General features: G+C 38.9%; 1 long non-coding RNA gene across 1 annotated transcript in view; it reads left to right on the top strand.

Annotated features, from left to right (window-relative positions):
• LOC141560895 (uncharacterized) overlaps positions 1-17,144 on the top strand; it is a 29,271-nt gene extending 12,127 nt beyond the window's left edge. Inside the window, exons 3-5 of the long non-coding RNA XR_012487877.1 lie at positions 6,867-6,991; positions 15,255-15,331; positions 16,324-17,144. This is a non-coding gene — a long non-coding RNA (uncharacterized LOC141560895). The remainder of the gene's footprint in view (positions 1-6,866; positions 6,992-15,254; positions 15,332-16,323) is intronic.
• Positions 17,145-19,525: the final 2,381 nt, after the last annotated feature.

Raw genomic sequence — 19,525 nt, 5'->3', positions numbered from 1 at the left:
CTCCCTCCTTTCTTTCTCTCAGATATAAGAGGTTACCTTTGCCTCTTCATGAGATGTAGTACCACCACTTTATACTTTTTTATGATATAATCTCCTTTCCACCTCTAGTTTCTAAGACAAATTGTACATATGTTCTTTGCATATTTTTTTGAAAGAAGTATAGTTCTCAAGATTTCTTTTTACCTTTTTTAGAAGTCTCTTGAGTTCTGTATTTGAAGATCAAACCTCTTATGTAGGTCTGGTTTTTTCATCAAAAATAGATGGAATTCATTTATTTCGTTAAATGTCCATCTTCTTCCCTGGAAAATGATGCTCATTCTTGCTGGGTAAGTTATTCTTGGCTGCATACCATGTTCCTTAGCCTTTCGGAATATCATGTTCCAGGCCCTGCGTTCTTTTAATGTGGATGCTGCTAGATCCTGTGTTATCCTTATTGTGGATCCTCCATATCTGAATTGTTTTTTTCTAGCAGCTTCCAATATCTTTTCCTTTGTCTGATGGTTCTTGAACTTGGCCACTATATTTCTTGGCATTTTGATTTTAGGGTCCCTTTCAGTAGGTGATCGATGAATTTTCTCAATGTCTATTTTACCCTCTGTTTCCAAAACGTCTGGGCAGTTTTCTTTGATAATTGTTAGGATTACTAAGTGAGAACTCAGGTTGTCTGGACAGTGACAAGGTGAGAATTCAGGTTTTCTGGACAATTACAAGGTGAGAACTCAGGTTGACTTGATAGAGGGGGCAAGCTCATTGGCTGGGGTGGTTCTTCCCAGAAGCCCTTGCATTATCCCACGCCCATTCTCTGGGAGGATAAAAGAGATAGCACTGGGCCCAGAGAGCAGATCAGCCTGGAGAAGGATAAGAGCTGAAGGAGATTCAGAGCCAGGATTCAAGAAGAAAGACTCTGAATTGCATCAGGCTTGACGGGGCTCTCTGCAGGAAGGGAAGTCACTTCTTTGGACAAGAGTTAACAGCAACTACCTGGAGACAACGGTTCACTACAGGAAGAAGAATCTGTCTAAGAGATTTGAGAAGACACAGCAGATCTCTTCCCAGAGAGTGATCCGGCAGCTTCTAGAGACGACAGCTCGTTACATTTGGCGCCCAACGTGGGGCAAGGACTTTTGCTTATCCTGACAAGAGGAGCTAGACCAGACCTTCGCAATTTGGCGCCCGATGTGAAAAAATCCCCATCAATCTGTGGGGAAGAGACATTTTACAGCAGATAGGATTACAAATAAGCACTTCGGCTTTTTAGGCAGGGCTGCTGTTGAAGGCCTACCTGCACTTTCACCAGTTCCTATTCAGTGGAAGACTGATTCACCAGTGTGGGTAGAACAGTGGCCCTTAAGAAGTGATAAAATTCAGGCCTTATTAGACATAGTGCAAGAACAACTTGACCAAGGACACTTGCGGCCTTCTCTAAGTCCTTGGAATTCCCCAGTATTTGTGGTGAAAAAGAAATCTGGAAAATGGAGGATGATAACTGATCTAAGAAGAGTAAATGAACAGATGGAAACTATGGGAACTCTTCAGCCTGGACTTCCATCTCCTACTCAGTTGCCAAGAGAATGGCCTCTATGGGTTATAGACATTAAGGATTGTTTCTATTCTATTCCTCTAGATAAGGAGGATATGAAAAGATTTGCTTTTTCAGTGCCTAGTGTTAATTTGGCCGAGCCTTATAAAAGATATGAATGGACAGTTTTGCCACAGGGAATGAAAAACAGCCCTACTATGTGCCAAATGTATGTTGCAGCTGCTCTTGCTCCAGTAAGAAAAGCCTTTCCAAAAGTAATATTGTTACATTATATGGATGATATTTTGGGATGTGCACCTGAGGAACAAATGTTAGAGGCATGTCTACAAAGGACCATGGAAACATTAAAGTACTACAAACTGCATATAGCTACAGAAAAAATTCAAAGACATGCTCCTTTTCAGTATTTAGGATATGAAGTATATCCTAAGACACTCACAGTACAAAAGCTTTCTTTAAGAACAGAGAAGTTGAACACCTTAAATGACTTTCAAAAATTAATAGGAGATATCCAATGGATGCGTCCAGTGTTAGGCTTAACTACCAATCAACTACAACCTCTATATGACATTTTAAGGGGAGACAGTGCTTTAAATTCACCACGCCAGCTTACAAAAGAAGCACAAAAGGCTTTGCGAGAAGTTGAACTGGCTTTATCCAATGTGGTTGAAAGAGTCACTCAAAAACCCTTGGAAATATCAGTTTTTGCTACAAAAGAGGCACCCACAGCAGTCCTTCATCAAGGAGACAGAGTGATTGAGTGGGTGAACCTCCCAGCACAACCAGAACAAAGCCTTACACCTTACCCAGTGCTTGTGGCTAGGATTTTATTAAAGGCTATTAAGAGAGTAACACAATTATCTGGGATAAGTCCTGAAAAAATATACACATTCTATACTAACGCACAGATTAATGTATGCTGTGAGACCATCCCAGAATGGCAAATTTTATTGGCCACCGCTCCAAATTTTGCACATGGATCTCCATTAAAGATTACCCGGCTACTACATAATTGGCGATGGATTTTTGAAGAAAAGGTTTCTAAGGTTCCTCTTAAAGGACCAACAATCTTTACAGATGCCTCCAAAGAAAATATTTGTGCCATATACTCTCATGATTTAACCATAAAGAGAGTAATCAGGACTCCTTTTCAATCCACTCAACAGAATGAATTATTTGCTATCATGCTAGCTCTCACTTATTACCCAGGAGACGTAAATATAATTACTGATTCAGCCTATTCAGTAGGTGTAGTACAAAGAATTGCCACAGCCCAAATAAAATTTGCAGCCTCCAATATTTATCAGCTCTTTAAGGAACTTCAAGAGCAAGTGAGAAAACATCCAGGCAAGATTTATATCTTGCATGTCCACTCACATAGTGGACTTCCAGGTCCCATTTTTGATGGAAATTCAAAGGCAGATAGCCTTCTAACCATGTTAGCCAGTAGTCCTTTATTTCAGGAAGCACAAGAATCTCATTCTAAATATCATCAGGCTGCTCGAGCTTTATGTTTACAATTTGGAATCACAAGAGAGGAAGCTAGGAGCATAGTAAAAAGCTGTACAGCTTGTCTTCCTTTCCATGCTCCTACACTCCCTCCAGGGAAGAATCCTCGTGGTTTGAGACCCAATGAAATCTGGCAAATGGATGTGACCCATTATAAATCTTTTGGTCGTCTATCTTTTATTCATGTCGTGGTAGACACCTTTTCAGGATTCACATTTGCAATGCCAGCAGCAAAAGAGACAGCCCGAGTGGTCACTGAATTCCTTATACAAGCTTTTGCAATTATGGGTGTGCCACAAGCAATAAAAACAGACAATGGACCTGCATATACGTCCAAACATTTTACACACTTTTGTGCACAGTATAAGATTTTACATACCACGGGCATACCCTTTAATCCTCAAGGGCAGGCAATAGTAGAGAGAAGAAACAGAGATATTAAGACACTCCTCCAAAAACAAAAGAAAGGGGGAGCCACAGGTAGCCCTAGGGAACTTCTAAATTTAGTTCTCTATACCATTAATTTTCTAATTTTTGACAAAGATGCACTGGCTCCGGCAGACAGGTTTTATAACCCACCAGAAGGGCAGTGTCCAGTGCGAGCATCTCCACTGTCCTTAGATAATCGCCAGGTGATGTGGAGAGATCCAGAAAGTGGTGAATGGAAGGGACCAGATAGGTTAACTGCCTGGGGGAGAGGGTTTGCTTGTATTTCTTCAGCAGGAGAAGGAATCAGATGGGTGCCAACGAGTCATATTCGCCTTATCCATCAGAGAGAGATAGAAAAAGAGAAAGACCTCAAAATAAAGGAGAAGATCTAAGAAACATCTGACACTGAAAGAGCATGGATAATAAGAAGACTGTTAAAGAACTTTAAAAACCAGCAGGAATCATTGGACTTCCTCACACAAGATGAGACTAATGGACAATGGACTTATGGACATTTATAAATTTTCGATTTATGATTATGTTATATACTTCTAGCATGTGTTATGTTACTATGTTACTATGTGCTTATGTAATTTATGTAATTATCTGTAATACTTCCCATATTGATGGATTTATGTTTCAAGGTCATTTATGTAATTATCTGTAATACTTCCCATATTGATGGATTTATGTTTCAAGGTCATGACTGTCCTATGTTCTAAATCAAAAGAAAGGGGGAGATGTTAGGATTACTAAGTGAGAACTCAGGTTGTCTGGACAGTGACAAGGTGAGAATTCAGGTTTTCTGGACAATTACAAGGTGAGAACTCAGGTTGACTTGATAGAGGGGGCAAGCTCATTGGCTGGGGTGGTTCTTCCCAGAAGCCCTTGCATTATCCCACGCCCATTCTCTGGGAGGATAAAAGAGATAGCACTGGGCCCAGAGAGCAGATCAGCCTGGAGAAGGATAAGAGCTGGAGGAGATTCAGAGCCAGGATTCAAGAAGAAAGACTCTGAATTGCATCAGGCTTGACGGGGCTCTCTGCAGGAAGGGAAGTCACTTCTTTGGACAAGAGTTAACAGCAACTACCTGGAGACAACGGTTCGGAAGAAGAATCTGTCTAAGAGATTTGAGAAGACACAGCAGATCTCTTCCCAGAGAGTGATCCGGCAGCTTCTAGAGACGACAGCTCGTTACAGATAATTTCCTTGAAAATGGTGTCCAAGCTCTTTTTTTCCTCCCATTTTTCAGGGAGTCCGATTATTCTCAAATTGTCTCTCCTGGATCTGTTTTCCAGGTCTGTTGTCTTTCTGGTAAGGTACTTGACAGTCTTTTCAATTGTTTCATTTCTCTGGTTTTGCTTGACTCCCTCTTGGTTTCTCCTTGAGTCATTCATTTCTACTTGTTCCAGTCTAATTTTCAATGATGTATTTTCTTCACTCACTTTTTTTATATCTCTTTGTAATTGTCCAATTGAGTTTTTATCTTCTATGGAATTTTTTTCCATTTTATCCATTTTATTTTTTAGAGAGCTGATTTCTTTTTCCAGCTCTCTAATCCTGTTTTCCTTGGAGTTGTTTACCTTTTCCAGCTCACTAATCCTGTTTTCCTTGGAGTTGTTTACCTTTTCCAGCTCACTAATCTTGTTTCTCAATGATTTGATTTCTTTATCCATTCTGTCTTTGAATGCATGGGATGACTTCTCCAGGCTCTCTTGCCAAGCTTCCCTTTCCTTTTCCCATTTCTCTTCCAGCTCTCTTGTGAGAGCCTTTTTGATTTCCTCTATGAGGTTCTTTTGTATTGAGGAGCAGCTTATATCCCTCCCAGGGGATACATCTGGGGACAGTCTGTTCCTAGTCTCCTCAGCATTTGAAGTCTGCTCCCTCTCCACACAGAAGCTGTCAATGGTTAGAGCCCTTTTGAATTTTTTGTTCATTTTGTCAGAGTAGGAATCAAAGAAAACAAACTGACAAGAGAAACAATTGGTCTGTTTTGCGGGGGATAGGGCTGGATGTTATTAATGGGCTTCCTCTACAGACTGGGGGTAGGGCAGCAGAGAGCCACTAACAGAACAGCAATGACTATACTGAGTCTGCGCTCTGAGGCTCTGAGAACATACCGAGTCAGTCCAGGTGGGGTTTGGGGGTGACCGGGCTCTGAGAGACGCTGGCTTTCTGGGGTTTTAATCTTCACCTCCGGTGTTTACACCCTCTCTGCTGCTCCTGGCTTGCTGCCAAGACGGAGCATCCACACTGGGGCAAAAGCCCTTTCGCAGAAACGGCAGAGATCACACCCCTCCCCCTCCGGTCTGAGCTGTGTGAGCTGCCTGTCTTGCTCTGGCTGTCTGCCCTCAGTCTGCGCCCAGTCTGATTGACCCTCCCCCGAACAAACACAGACCTTTTCTGGCGACTTTCAAGGATGTCTTCTCTTGGTGATAATTTGTGGATTTCTTTCTGGGTCAAGCATTAAGTCAGAGGCTTGTCATGAAGTAAGTTCTGAGAGAAAACGAGGAGCTCAAGCAGCTGTCTGCCTCCACGCCGCCATATTGGCCGGAAGTCTATAATTATAATTTTTGTGGACAGTATATATATGCATGAGTAATTTTTTTTTATAACATTATCCCTTGTAATCATTTTTCCAAATTATCCTCTCCCTCCCTCTACTCCCTCCCCTAGATGACAGGCAATCCCACACATTTTATATGTGTTACAATATAACCTAGATACAATATATGTGTGTAAATCCCATTTTCTTATTGCACATTAAGTATTAGATTCCGAAGGTATAAGTAATCTGGGTAGATAGACAGTAGTGCTAACAATTTACATTCACTTCCCAGTGTTCCTTCTCTGGGAGTAGTTATTTCTGTCCATCATTGATCAACTGGAAGTGAGTTGGATCTTCTTTATGTTGAAGATATCCACTTCCATCAGAATACTCTTCATATAGCATTGAAGTGTACAGAGATCTTCTGGTTCTGTTCATTTCACTCAATATCGAACGAGGCCGCTGCTGCCGGGGGCGCGGCGGAGCCGCGGCGCCCACAGACCAGCCCTGCCTCGAACGAGGCCGTTGGTGGTTGGTGTTAAAATAACTAGGCCAACAGACTACAAGGCATCAACTTGTGAGGAAGGTAGAAGACACTTACCCCAAAGGGCTGCTCAGAGATCACTCAGTAGCAAACACAAAGATTGTTTATTAAAACCTCCAGAGGATGAGCCCTTCTGTCACAACATAAGGGAAAGGAAAGCTTGTGGTAGAAGGGCTAAAGAAGCAGTAAAGATACACAGCCACATCAAGGAAGAGAGCATCGGGAAGGGGAGGGGGAGGCATTTAATTGGTTGTTGCTATGGGAGAGATTGTAATGGAAGGTTTCTGTTTCCCCAGAATCACCTGAATCCAGAATCACCACAATCATCCTAGAAATCCTAGGAAACAGAAAAGCGGGCCTTCAGGCTTCGGAAGACTAAATATCGCTAAGTGTCCAAAACTGATCAATGTCATCAGCTCAGGTTAAGTAAATGTGGTTATAGCTGCCTGAATAAGAAATTAAAATTTCATATTAGAATTGTAAGCTCACTCAAATCTAACAGGCCTGAGCTTCTAAATTATGGGAATTTGACCATTCCATTAACTCTATATGTCCTTGACAATAGGTACCAGGAACTAGCCATTGCTGGGAATGTCTATGCTTAGGGCGGTTGGCTTCCTCCCTGAGCATATACAATTGATAAGGAAACACGTCAAGGTATAGACAATATAGAATGGGTCAAAACACCAGATGGTCATGTATTTTTATAGATGTCAAGATAATATATAGAGTAAGTCAAAACACTAGAAGGTCACGTATTTCTACATATGTATGCGTGCCAGACTTCTTGGCTGAAAGCCCTCTTTGTTTAAGAGAGGTATATAAGATTAAGAATCTTACATCTCCACTGATTCTCATCCGTGGGGAGGACGCTTCGCCCGGAAAAATCTTTACACAATTCAAGTTGATTGAGGCTGAAACGGGAATCCCAGCCATTTGAGTTTTTGAGGTTCCCTTGAATTGGTGATGTATTCTCTTCCTCTATCTGCTATAATTGTCATGTTGTTAATTGTTCTTGTTTCTATTTGTTTTGTTGTGTAAATCTAAATTGTCTGTACCTTGTCTTGTTTGATTAAAACTTTTTACTTTTATTTTTTAATTGAGCTTGAGAGCGTCATTTATAGGAGCGAATCAGAACTTTTCTTTAATATCATAATACACTGCCCAAGGCTCAAGTAAATATGAGCCTATACATATTATACGGGTCATAGGGGAAACACAGAAATAATGAAAATAAAATACAGAAAAATAATTCATACATTCATGTAAGTTCTTCACCCTATCTCTCTATTCCCCAGTTTCCCTCTGGAATATATAAATGATTTCATCTATCATATTTCTATGAACTTACACACTGTTCAAAATCAGTTGACGTATCTATACATCGTTTATCAAGTTCACCATCAAGATCATACTCCTCTAATACATTCCAGCCTTTTCTCTGAAGAATCATCATTTTAATAGCATCTTCTGTATGCAATATTTTGATAGGGACTGTTGAACTGTTTCAGTTACTAATATAATTATATAGGGTAGTCATATTGCAATCAGTGAGGTTATTCTGTTGCCACAAAGTCCATACCATAAAAATTGCTTCCACCGATGGTCTCGGAAACAGTTATCCCAGAACAGATTGGCATTTGGCAGACAAAGATACAAAGATGACAATCTAGGGAAACTGAGGCACATTACACACTCTGCTTCTGAATATTTGAATTATTGAATTCCTTCCCCTTGGATACCTGGGAGGTCTCAGCACTATCATTTTGACCAACCCAATGTGAAGCAAATAAATCAAAAATAAAACTAGAAAATGCAAGAACTTATGTCAAGGGCAACCCTCTCCCTGACATCCCCAAAGTGATCAGCAGTACAAAGGCCCTCATCTCAGCCAGAGAATCCAGTTTGACACGGACGGTTCACTGTGTTGGGTGGTCTGTAGTCATTTGTGCACTTAACTCAGTTTCTGTTTATTTAGGGAGTAGCAGTGCTCAAGACAGTCCATGCTAGGAGAGGCACCCCAAGTCTGTCAGGGTTTCCAAAGGAGAGAAAGAGTGGGGGCTGGAGTAGCTCCACCTGTCCCCTCTGATATAACAAGAAACTGCTTCCATGATCCAGAAAGGATTTCTGAGCAGAATATGCGCAGTTTAGACCACGAAGGCAGGCAAACCCGACCTTTAGAGGCTTCATCCCAAAACGGCAGGGTCTTCTGAAAAATGCTGACATACCAAGTAAGAAACTGGGGTTACAGGGCTGGAGAGTGCCAGTCCCAAGACAGATGTCTATATCTTGGAGATTTCCTAAAAAGAGGCAATCAGAGAACAGTCTGCCAGAGCAATTCCAACAGAATAAGGGATTTCTAACTTAAAGCATCAAATAATCATCCCACATTTAAAGTTCCCATACATCCATAACGGCAATAATTGCGCAACTTAACAATTTCCATCCCAAATCTTAAACACACACACACACACACACACACACACACACACACACACACACACACACACACACACACACACACCTTATCTCTCTATTCCACACAAACTGAAGCAGGGAAGTCTGATAGAAATAAAAAACCTTAACTTTGGGATTCCACGCCAGGAGAAAGAAGGTAGAAGCTCATCCATTAATTCAATCTCCTAACTGGAAGTGAATAATTTCAGAGCTTAACTGAAAAGAAAACCAAACGTTTATTTGAAACTACTTTGGGTGTCCCTTACTAAGAAGTGACTTTCTGTTGGAATACATGGGAGCCATCCAACAGTGGCTGTTGAAGATCCAACCCAGAATGGATGTCCTCTCGTGAAGGGATGAAACAAGGAGATTGAGACAGTTGCTGTTCTCTGACTGAGAGGCTGTTGCATTGCCCTCCTCTTCCCTTTGCCTCCAACTTATCTCCTTCCCAGTCCCCAATACCTGTGTCAGTAAAGGTTGCTCTGCAACCCAGTTTTTTTTTTTTTTTTTTGCTGTTATTTCCCTCCCCCCTTCCCCCTTCCCCCCCAACCAAATGGTCCCCACACTGAGAAACACAAGCGGCACTATCACTTCTGGATGGTTGTAGTAGGTGTTGATCTTGTGAAATGTCATGGAGGTAAACTTTCAAACTGAGAAGAGGACCGCGGTTAGAACAAGCATTTAAGTGTCTCATCAGTCTCCTGGCTTGGCCCTTTGATATGTTGGCCCATTTAATTACCCTGAATAAAATAATTACCGGGGCTCTTCCTTAATTCTGGAAGGATCCTTCTCATGAACAGCTCTGCTTCTTCTTGTAATTCTTGCCCCATCTTCAGTTGCCATGTTGGACTACATGGGAGAGCTTCTGGAATACGAGGGAGTCACTTAATGGTGGCTACTGGAGATCCAACCCAGAATGGTTCTCCTTTTGTGAGGGGATGATACAAGGAGACTGAGAGGCTGTTGTTGTTCTATGACTTTTCTCCTTGGTGGTCGTTGCCTTGTCTGACCTCTCTCCTCCTTCCTCTGCTTCCAATTTATCCCATTCCCAGTCTGCAACACCTGTGTCAGAAAAGGCTGCCCTTCGACTCCTTCAGATTTTATGATCCACAGCTGTGGAGGCTCTCAGAGCATTGACCTGTCCCTTAACAAATTTTCTTTCTTTTTTTTTTTTAATTTAGAATTTTTTCCCCACAGTACATATGCATGAATAATTTTTTATACTATTATCCCTTGTATTCATTTTTCCAAATTATCCCCCCCTTCCCTCCACTCTCACCCCTCCCCCAAGACAGGCAATCCCATACATTTTACATGTGTTACAATATAACCAAGATACAATATATGTGTGTAAATACCACTTTCTTGTTGCACATTAAGTTTAGATTCCGAAGGTATAAGTAACCTGGGTAGATAGACAGCAGTGCTAACAATTTACATTCACTTCCCAGTGTTCTTTCTCTGGGTGTAGTTATTTCTGTCCATCACTGATCAACTGGGTGGATCTTCTTTATGTTGAAAGATATCCACTTCCATCAGAATACCTCTTCATATAGCATTGAAGTGTACGGTAATCTTCTGGTTCTATTCATTTCACTCAGCATCAGTTTATGTAAGTCTCTCCAAGCCTCTCTGTATTCCTCCAGCTGGTCATTTCTTATAGAGCAATAATATTCCATAACCTTCATATACCATATTTTACCCAACCATTCTCCAATTGATGGACATCCATTCATCTTCCAGTTTCTAGCTACAACAAAAAGAGCTGCCACAAACATTTTGGCACATAGAGGTCCCGTTCCGCTCTTTAGTATTCCTTTGGGATATAAGCCCGATAACAGCGATGCTGGGTCAAAGGGTATGCACAGTTTGATAACTTTTTGGGCATAATTCCAAATTGCTCTCCAGAATGGCTGGATTCGTTCACAACTCCGCCAACAATCCCTTAACAACTTTTCAATCCAAGAATATGTCTTTAAGTAGAAATTGGGCCCCAATACTCAGCCCTTTCAGAGAAGGATACATAGCCAATGAGCAGTATTACATAAAGATTCTATTCCAATACTATTATCTTTCAAAATAGAGAAAACCAAAGCAGGGGAAAGGTATTAGCCAGACATTTGGTATTCTGAAAGTGAAATAATACCTCCAGGAAATACAATAATCTTTGTTTAAGGAAAGAAAAGGAAAATTGAACATTTAGAAAGTTTTATACTTGTTGCAGGTGCTATCTACTCAAGAACTGCAAAGTAGAAAGGATTTTGCATTTCATTTTGCTGAAGTGATGGAGGCCACCTGTATTATTTTTCTTTCCTCCTCCTGAGGATGACTCCTCAGGTCACTTACAACTCTTATATCTATCAATCAACAAGAATTGCAAATACAAGAAACATTCCTTCCTGACCCTATGGTCTATGAATTTATGAAGCAAAAAGTTTGAGATGAAAATGGTGATTGGAATTTGGAAGATGTCTGACAAAAATGCATACAAAGATTATAAGGATTACTTAAATCAAAAAGGTTAAATCTGAGGACACTGCACTAGATCATAGTGCAGCAAAGGGGATTTGGCCTAGTAGCAAATCACAGACATTACGTAGCTAGGATTCTGATGGAAAACACCAGCCTGCCTTCCCTATTTGCAGCAAAAAAGAGGATTTTGATTTCTCATAAAGAGAAAGACCCTCACCAGTGTGGACTCTGCTGGTGTGCTGTAAAACTGGGATCTGCTACTCGGAGAATGGATATGAGAAGAGGAAGACATAAATTAATTATAGATTCAAGATTCTCTCTTCCCTTAGAGATGTGACTATCCTTTCAGTAATAAGACAAGTAGTGTTAACTTCATGGGATTTCAAGAGTGTCATCAAAGGCTTGAAATTTGTTCCATGTAGAAAATATCAGCCACTATTTTTATTGATTGGTGATGATACACCTATCAAAATTACTAATTAATAATGATTATGAGTTAAAATAATTTTTAAAATACATTTGGGAGCTACTTGAGAAACTTTTGCAGGTTACCAAGAATAGAGGGATGTGAAATCAAACAATATCCTTGGAGGATGGAGATAAGGAGGAGCAGCTGAGCACACCTTGAGTTTTTTTTTTTTTTTTTTTTAATCTAGCCTGGATTTTCAAGCTTTGTTCTGGATTTTAACTAAAAAGAATCTTTTCTCATATTCATTTCTTTAGTTTAGTCACTGATTATGACTTCCTGCATAAAGACAACATTGTTAAAATATTTTATATTCTCATCTATCCATACAACTTATCAAATTTATAAGTTTTCAAAACTTCCTCTTCCAATCTCTCTCTCTCTCTTCTTTTTCTCTCTCTCTTTTATGTTTCTCTGTTTCTTTCTCTCTCTCTCTCTTTCACACACACACACACACACACACACACACACACACACACACACACACACACACACACACACACAAACTATCGAATACCTACAACAAATAAAGGGGATGAATTGTAGTTACAGAAGGGAAGAATAGATCCAGTCCAACAATAACAAAATTTTTATGAAGAAATCTTCAATGCAAAGATTCTTGAAATTGGAAGCACTATGTACTAATTCCAACTCTGAAACTTAGTAGCTTTGTGATCTTGTCTGAGGCAACCAATATGAATATCATTTTTTCTTTTTATAAAATTATTAAAAGAAGGTTGTCTGAGATAGAAAGCATGGTGAGAAGGTATAACATGTTGTTTATAATGAGAATACCTAGGTTCAAATCCTTCTGTTATTTGTGACCTGTGTGACCATTTCTATAGAAGTCAAGTTTCTTCATCAATAAACCTAACTCTAGATTTTTTCACTTTCTCCATAACTGTTTGGCTCACATTGGTCACCCTCTCCACTGCTCCTTCTAGGACCTTTTTTATGTTTTACATTCCTTATTAGAATGTAGTTATCTGAGGCCAGAAATTGCCTCTATGAGGTTTATATAAAAACCTCAGAAAGGGCTTTGGCCATATGGTCCATGGAAATTACAAACATCTTCCCAATTTGGAAATAAAAGAAACTAACAGCAAATCAAATGAGAAAATATTTGCAAAGTACTTAGAATAGTGCTTGCCATATACTTAATGCTACATAAAATCCAATTATTATTACTGTTCTTATTCTTTTGTGGTTGTTAGATAAGTACTCAGATGGGGAAACTAAAGTCTTGCCTGTTTTTTTATGAGGCAGTTGATTTTTGAGGAACTCTCCAGAGAAAATAAAGAAAAAAAAGAGACAGGTGGCAACAGGTTAACTATCAGGAAGTGTCTGAAACATCTACGGTTTCTGTCTTCAAGACCATGAGTTTTGACTCCTAAATGATGAATTCTAGATGTATATGCTTGTAGCAGAAACATGAAAGAAAAAAGACAAGAAGAATGGGCAGCCTTTGTTCTGGCCTTGATTTTTTTCTTTTTATTTATGGGTATTTTAATCCTGTTAAAATGTGTTTGTAAATTTCTTCATGGATCATCATAACCTTAAGAAAACTGGACTGAGGAGATTGTGCATAATGTACTGAAAAAGAAAACAAGCCTTCAGTGAATTACAAGTCAAGGCAGTTTATTCCTAAGTGTGAGTCCCTGTAGTCTTTCAGTGAACAAGCACACATAGTGGGGTGGGCTTCTGCAGGAATGCAAACCCAGATTGAGAACCCAAAGCTCAGTTTCTGTCCTTACATCTGACATAAGAGGCTGGTGGATTCACAGGCACTACGAATGAGGGGAATCTTAAAAAGAGGGAATGAATCAGGTGAAAGTTCAACATGATGATTATTCCAGCAGCTCTCCCCTGTAGTCCAACATATGGCATCTGAACCTGGGGCAAGAATTACAAGAAAATCCAGAGCTGTTCATGAGAAGGATCCTTCCAGAATTAAGGAAGAAGAACCCCAGTAAGAAATTTTTATTTGGGGTAATTAAATGGGTCAACACATAAAGGGACATGCCAGGAGATTGATGTGATACTTAAATGCTTGTTCTAACCACAGTCCTCTTCTCAGTTTGAAAGTTTGCCTCCGTGACATTTCACAAGATCAACACCTGCTACACTCATCCAGAAGTGATAGTGCCCCTTGCGTTCCTCAGTGTGGGGACCATGTGGTTGGGGGGGGTGAGGCAGGAGGCAGGAGGGGGAATAACAGCAAAAAAAAAAAAACCCCAAAACCCAGGTCAATTCCCCAAGAGCCTCCCCAGCTGTGGATCATAGCAGCTGAAGGAGTTGTAGGGCAACCTTTGCTGACACAGGTGTTGGGGACTGGGAATGAGATAAATTGGGGGCAGAGGGAAGAGGAGGGAGGTGAGACAATGCAACAGCCTCTCAGTCAGAGATGTCATGGAACAGCAACTGTCTCAGTCTCTTTGTTTCATCCCCTCACAAGAGGAGATTCATTCTGGGTTGGGTCTCCAGCAGCCACTGTCAGGTGACTCCTGTGTATTCCAGAAGCTCTTGTGTGTAGTCCAACATATGGCATCTGAACATGGGGCAAGAATCACAAGAAGAACCAGAGCTGTTCATGAGAAGGATCTTTCCAGAATTAAGGAAGAAGAGTCCCAGTAAGAATTTTTTTATTTGGGGTAATTAAATGGACCAATCCCTCAAAGGGCCAAGCCAGGAGACTGATGAGACACTTAAATGCTTGTTCTAACCACAGTCCTCTTCTCAGTTTGAAACTTTGTAGACCATATAGAATAACAGAAGAACAGAAAAAAAAACAAAACAAAACAAAAAACAAACAAAAAAACAAACCAACCGGGGAAGTGTTAAGGGAAAGGTTAATTACCTGAAAGCTTCCCCAGCTGTGGATCATAGCATTTGAAGGAGTTGCAGAGCAAGCTTTGCTGACACAGGTGTTGGGGACTGGGAAGTAGATAAGTTGGAGGCAAAGGGAAGAGAAGGGAGGTGAGACAATGCAATAGCCTCTCAGTCAGAGATGTCGGAGAACAGCAGCTGTCTGTCTCCTTGTTTCATCCCTTCACAAGAGGAGATCCATTCTGGCTTGGATCTTCAACAGCCACTGTTGGGTGATTCCCATGTATTCCAACAGAAAGTCCCTTCTTAGTAAGGGACACCCAAAGTAGTTTCAAATAAACGTGTGGTTTTCTTTTCAGTTAAGCTCTGAAATTATTCACTTCCAGTTAGGAGATTGAATTAATGGATGAGCTTCTACCTTCTTTCTCCTGAAACCATAATTAAAATGTCTCCAAAAATTTAGAAATGAGATGACTACAACTTTCCTGAGGTCACAGAGCAATGGAAACGAAACCAGCACATTGGGGTGGAATCACAAAGGTAAGGTTTTTTATTCAGACTTTCCTGCTTTGGTTTGTATGGAATAGAGAGATAAGGTGTGTGTTTAAGATTTGGGATGGAAATTGCTAAATTGTGCAATTATTGCTGTTATAGATGTATGTTATGGATGTATGGGAACTTACATGTGGGATGTAATATGATGTGGGATAATTATTTGATATTTTAGCTTAGAAATCCCTTATTCTGTTGGAATTGCTCTGGCAGGCTGTTCTCTGCCTATTTTTAGGAAATCTCCAAGATATAGATACCTGTCTTGGGACTCCAGCCCTGTAACCCCAGTTTCTTACTTGGTTTCTCAGCCCTTTCAGAGGACACTGCCTCTAAAGTTCATAATAAAAGCATGGTGAGAAGGTTTAAAGTATTGTTTATAATGAGAATACCCAGGTTCAAATCTTTCTTCTGTTATCTGTGACCTGTGTGAGCATTTTTATAGAAGTCAAGCTTCTTTAATAACAAACCTAACTCTCTAGATTTTTTCCACTTTCTCCATAACTCACTCATGGCTCATATTGGTCACCCTTTTCATTACTCCTTCTAGGGCCTTTTTTATGTTTCTAATTCCTTATTAGAATGTAGTTATTCACATGTAAAATGTATGGGATTGCCTGTTCTCTAGGGGAAGGAGGGAAAAATTGGAAACATGAATACAAGTGACAATGTTATAAAAAAATTACTCATGCATATGCACTGTCAATTTTTTTTATAATTATAAAATTAATAAAAAAAAAAAAAAGAATGTAGTCATCTAAGGCCAGAAATTGCCTAGATGAGTTTTATATAAAAACCTCAGGTAGGGCTTTGGCCATATGATCCATGGAAATTACAAACATCTTCCCCAATTGGGAAATAAAAGAAACTAACACCAAATCAAATGAGAAAATATTTGCATAGTACTTAGAATAGTGCTTGCCATATACTTAATGCTACATAAAATCCAATTATCATTACTGTTCTTATTCTTTTGTGGTTAGATAAGTACTCAGATGGGGAAACTGAAGTCTTGCCTGTTTTTTATAAGCAGTTGATTTGTGAGGAACTCTCCAGAGAAAATAAAGAAAAAATGAGACAGGTGGCAACAGGTTAACTATCAAGCAGTGTCTGAAGCATCTACAATTTCTGTCTTCAAGACTGAGTTTTGACTCCTAAATAATGAATTCTAGATGTATATGCTTGTAGCAGAAACATGAAAGAAAAAAGACAAGAAGAATGGGCAGGCTTTGTTCTGGCCCTGACTTTTGTCTATTTATTTATGGGTGTTTTAATCCTGTTAAAATGTGTTTGTAAATTTCTTCATGAATACCTCTGGATCACCATAACCTAAAGAAGACTAGACTGAGGAGATGAATAAAGTACTGAAAAGGAAAACAAGCCTTCAATGAATTACAAGTCAAGGCAGTTTATTCCTAATGGATACCCAAGTGTGAGGCCCTGTTGTCTTTCAGTGAACAAGCATACAATATTGAGAACTCAAAGCTCAGTTTCTGCCCTTACATCTGACATAAGAGGCTGGTGGATTCACAGACACTACAAATGAGGGGAATCTTAAAAAGAGTGCACAAACCAGCTGAAAGTTCAACATGATGATTTTGGATCCAAGTTGTTTTGGGAGTCTTGGATAATAAGAAGCTGGTTGGATCCTCAATGAGGAATAATATACAAGTCTGAAGATGCAATTTTCCTTCTTCAACTATTTAAACACTTCTAAGCATGTTTTTTTTTTTCTCCATAAAATTTTCTGCTCTAAATCTACAGAAAAGTAGTATTATCAGCTAACAATAAATAAGACTGAAAGTATTTTTGTTTTGCTTTCCTTTGCTTGTATTTTGTTCTCATATTCAAAGATTAGCTTACTTCAAACTTGATACAGCCTAGGCTATAGTTCTTCTGGATTTCTTGGGAGTGTGAGCTAAAGGAACAGAATATAACAAGTAGAGAAAAGTACATACATTCAACTGTTGCAATGGTAAGAAGCATAAAAGTGGCCTCCCACACATTTTGTCAATATTGCTTTTAATTAATTTAAATTTTATTTATACATATGCTAAATCATTTTGGGTCCTTGGACTTGGGACTGATGGACTGATATTGATGCTATTATAATCATGTCTGTTCTTTATATTCAACAAATATCTTTTACTAAGGTAAAGTTGATATGGTATGACATATTGTAACTTGTTTATGATATGAAACACTATCTTATCAACCTTATATTTTGCCACTTCCACATTGCTTTAAGATAAAGAAAGTAAAGATTTTGTTTTTCAATCTGAGATTATAATCATTTCCATATGAGGTTTGTCAAACTACTAAAATGTTTGCATTTCACATATGTCTTGTAAATAAAAAAGCTAAAATTTTAAAAAGGCATGCTTAAGGAAAATAAAAAAAAATAAAGTGATGGTGCTGTTTAGAAGTTTGACAAGTATGACTGGAGTTTGGAAGAGGGATTAGTACCAGAGATACACATAACGTCAAAGCCAGATCACAGAAATGACAACTGAGACTAAATGGGGGAAAAAAGCAAAAACTCAAGGAGAGAATTTTGGGGGACATCAAGAGTGAGTGGCTAGGTAGGCAGAGTGAATAAAAGCTTCCAAAGGAGGGAGAATAATTCAGTAAAAGGGGTTGGGATGAAAATGAGGATAGTGTAAACATAATAGAAGGCACAGGAGAAAATGTCAAGATAGGGGGTGGTAAAAAGTTGAATGATTCAGGGATCCAAAGGGATTAAAAACTAAGGGTATGAAGGGGATGATGCAGATTTGTCAATTACATGGTTGCAACCCAAAGAAAACTTCAGTAGAACAGTTATGAGGGCATTATAGAATGTGTGGGTGGTAAAGAACAGAAGTTGGGGATAAAGTTTAAGGACTTAAAATTTGAAATTGTAGATGTTAAAGTACCATATGAATATACAAAGACAAAAAGAGATTTCCTCTAAAACAATCTTTGAAATAGATAATTCAAGTTTAAAAACAAGAATAGCAACAACAAAACCTTTTAAGGCAAACGAAAGTCATCAAGATATGACATGACTAAATATTAAGAATTTACCCTTCAATTCATCTCTTTCCTCCAAGATCATAACCATTCTTGTCTGCTCTATAGAAATCTCCACATACACTGCCAAATCACTCCATAGTCTCTGAAATGAATGTATATAAAATAGTTCTCAGCCGTGCGGAACTTTAACTTCATCTGTGATGGTGGCAGAAATATTGAGAGGGGGTATAGGGTTCTTTGAGCTTAAGACATACAAAATTTTTAAAGAAATTATGAAAATTTATTTCATTGTGTTCTATAGAAGAGAGCTTATAAAATAACACAAATACTCAGGAGAGGGCAGGTGTGGTAGTGAAAGTGTGTCTATGACAGCTTTTCTTTTTCCTTGCTAATTTGCTCTACAGAAGCTGGGAGTCAGCAGTATTCTGTCATGAAACTAAGAAATGTCATTTCAATCAATTAACAAGTATTCAATTGTCTGTTATGTGCCAGACTAGGCACTCTTTTTCTGGCAATGTATTTATTAAAACAAAATTGCATTATATTAAAAGAGTTTGGAAGGCCCAAAGATTTTGCTATAAAGGGAATGCTGAATTTTATTAAACACTGCAATGTGCTTAACACTGTGCAAATACATAGGTGACATCATCTTTCCCCAAGAATTTTAAAACTGTGTATGCTTTCAATGCCGTACAGTTTGAAAGATCAAATTAGTTCTAGAACAGTTTTCCAACTACCTCAATGGTAAAATTTTACTTCCAAAGGGCCTCTCTCTTTAAAATCTATATGCTAAGTCATCTCCTTTATAATTACGATTCCCCCTGGTTCTTAATTCTTATCAATACGATATAAACATTTTACCATTGCTCAATGTAATTTGGGTTGGAAAAATAGCATTCTGAAGAGTTTTTGGAATCAGCAAGTCTTAGTGGATTAGCATCTAAGGCTGTCAAACCACTAAAATGTTTGTATTTCACAGCTCACATGAAGAGCTGCATTTATGAATAATTTTTATTTTTTTGTGCCATTTCACTTACTATATACTTTAACACTCATAATTCACGCAAATATTTTCCATCAAAACTTTCCTAGAAGCTTTTATTCAATCAATAATTTTAAGAAACAAAAGAGATATTAAGCATGTCTTAAATTTTAAAGACATTTATTTTC

This window comes from Sminthopsis crassicaudata, chromosome 3 (assembly GCF_048593235.1).
Source record: "Sminthopsis crassicaudata isolate SCR6 chromosome 3, ASM4859323v1, whole genome shotgun sequence".
Classification (NCBI taxonomy): domain Eukaryota; kingdom Metazoa; phylum Chordata; class Mammalia; order Dasyuromorphia; family Dasyuridae; genus Sminthopsis; species Sminthopsis crassicaudata.
Note: the sequence above shows the minus strand (reverse complement) of the source record. Positions and strands in the feature narration are given on the sequence as shown.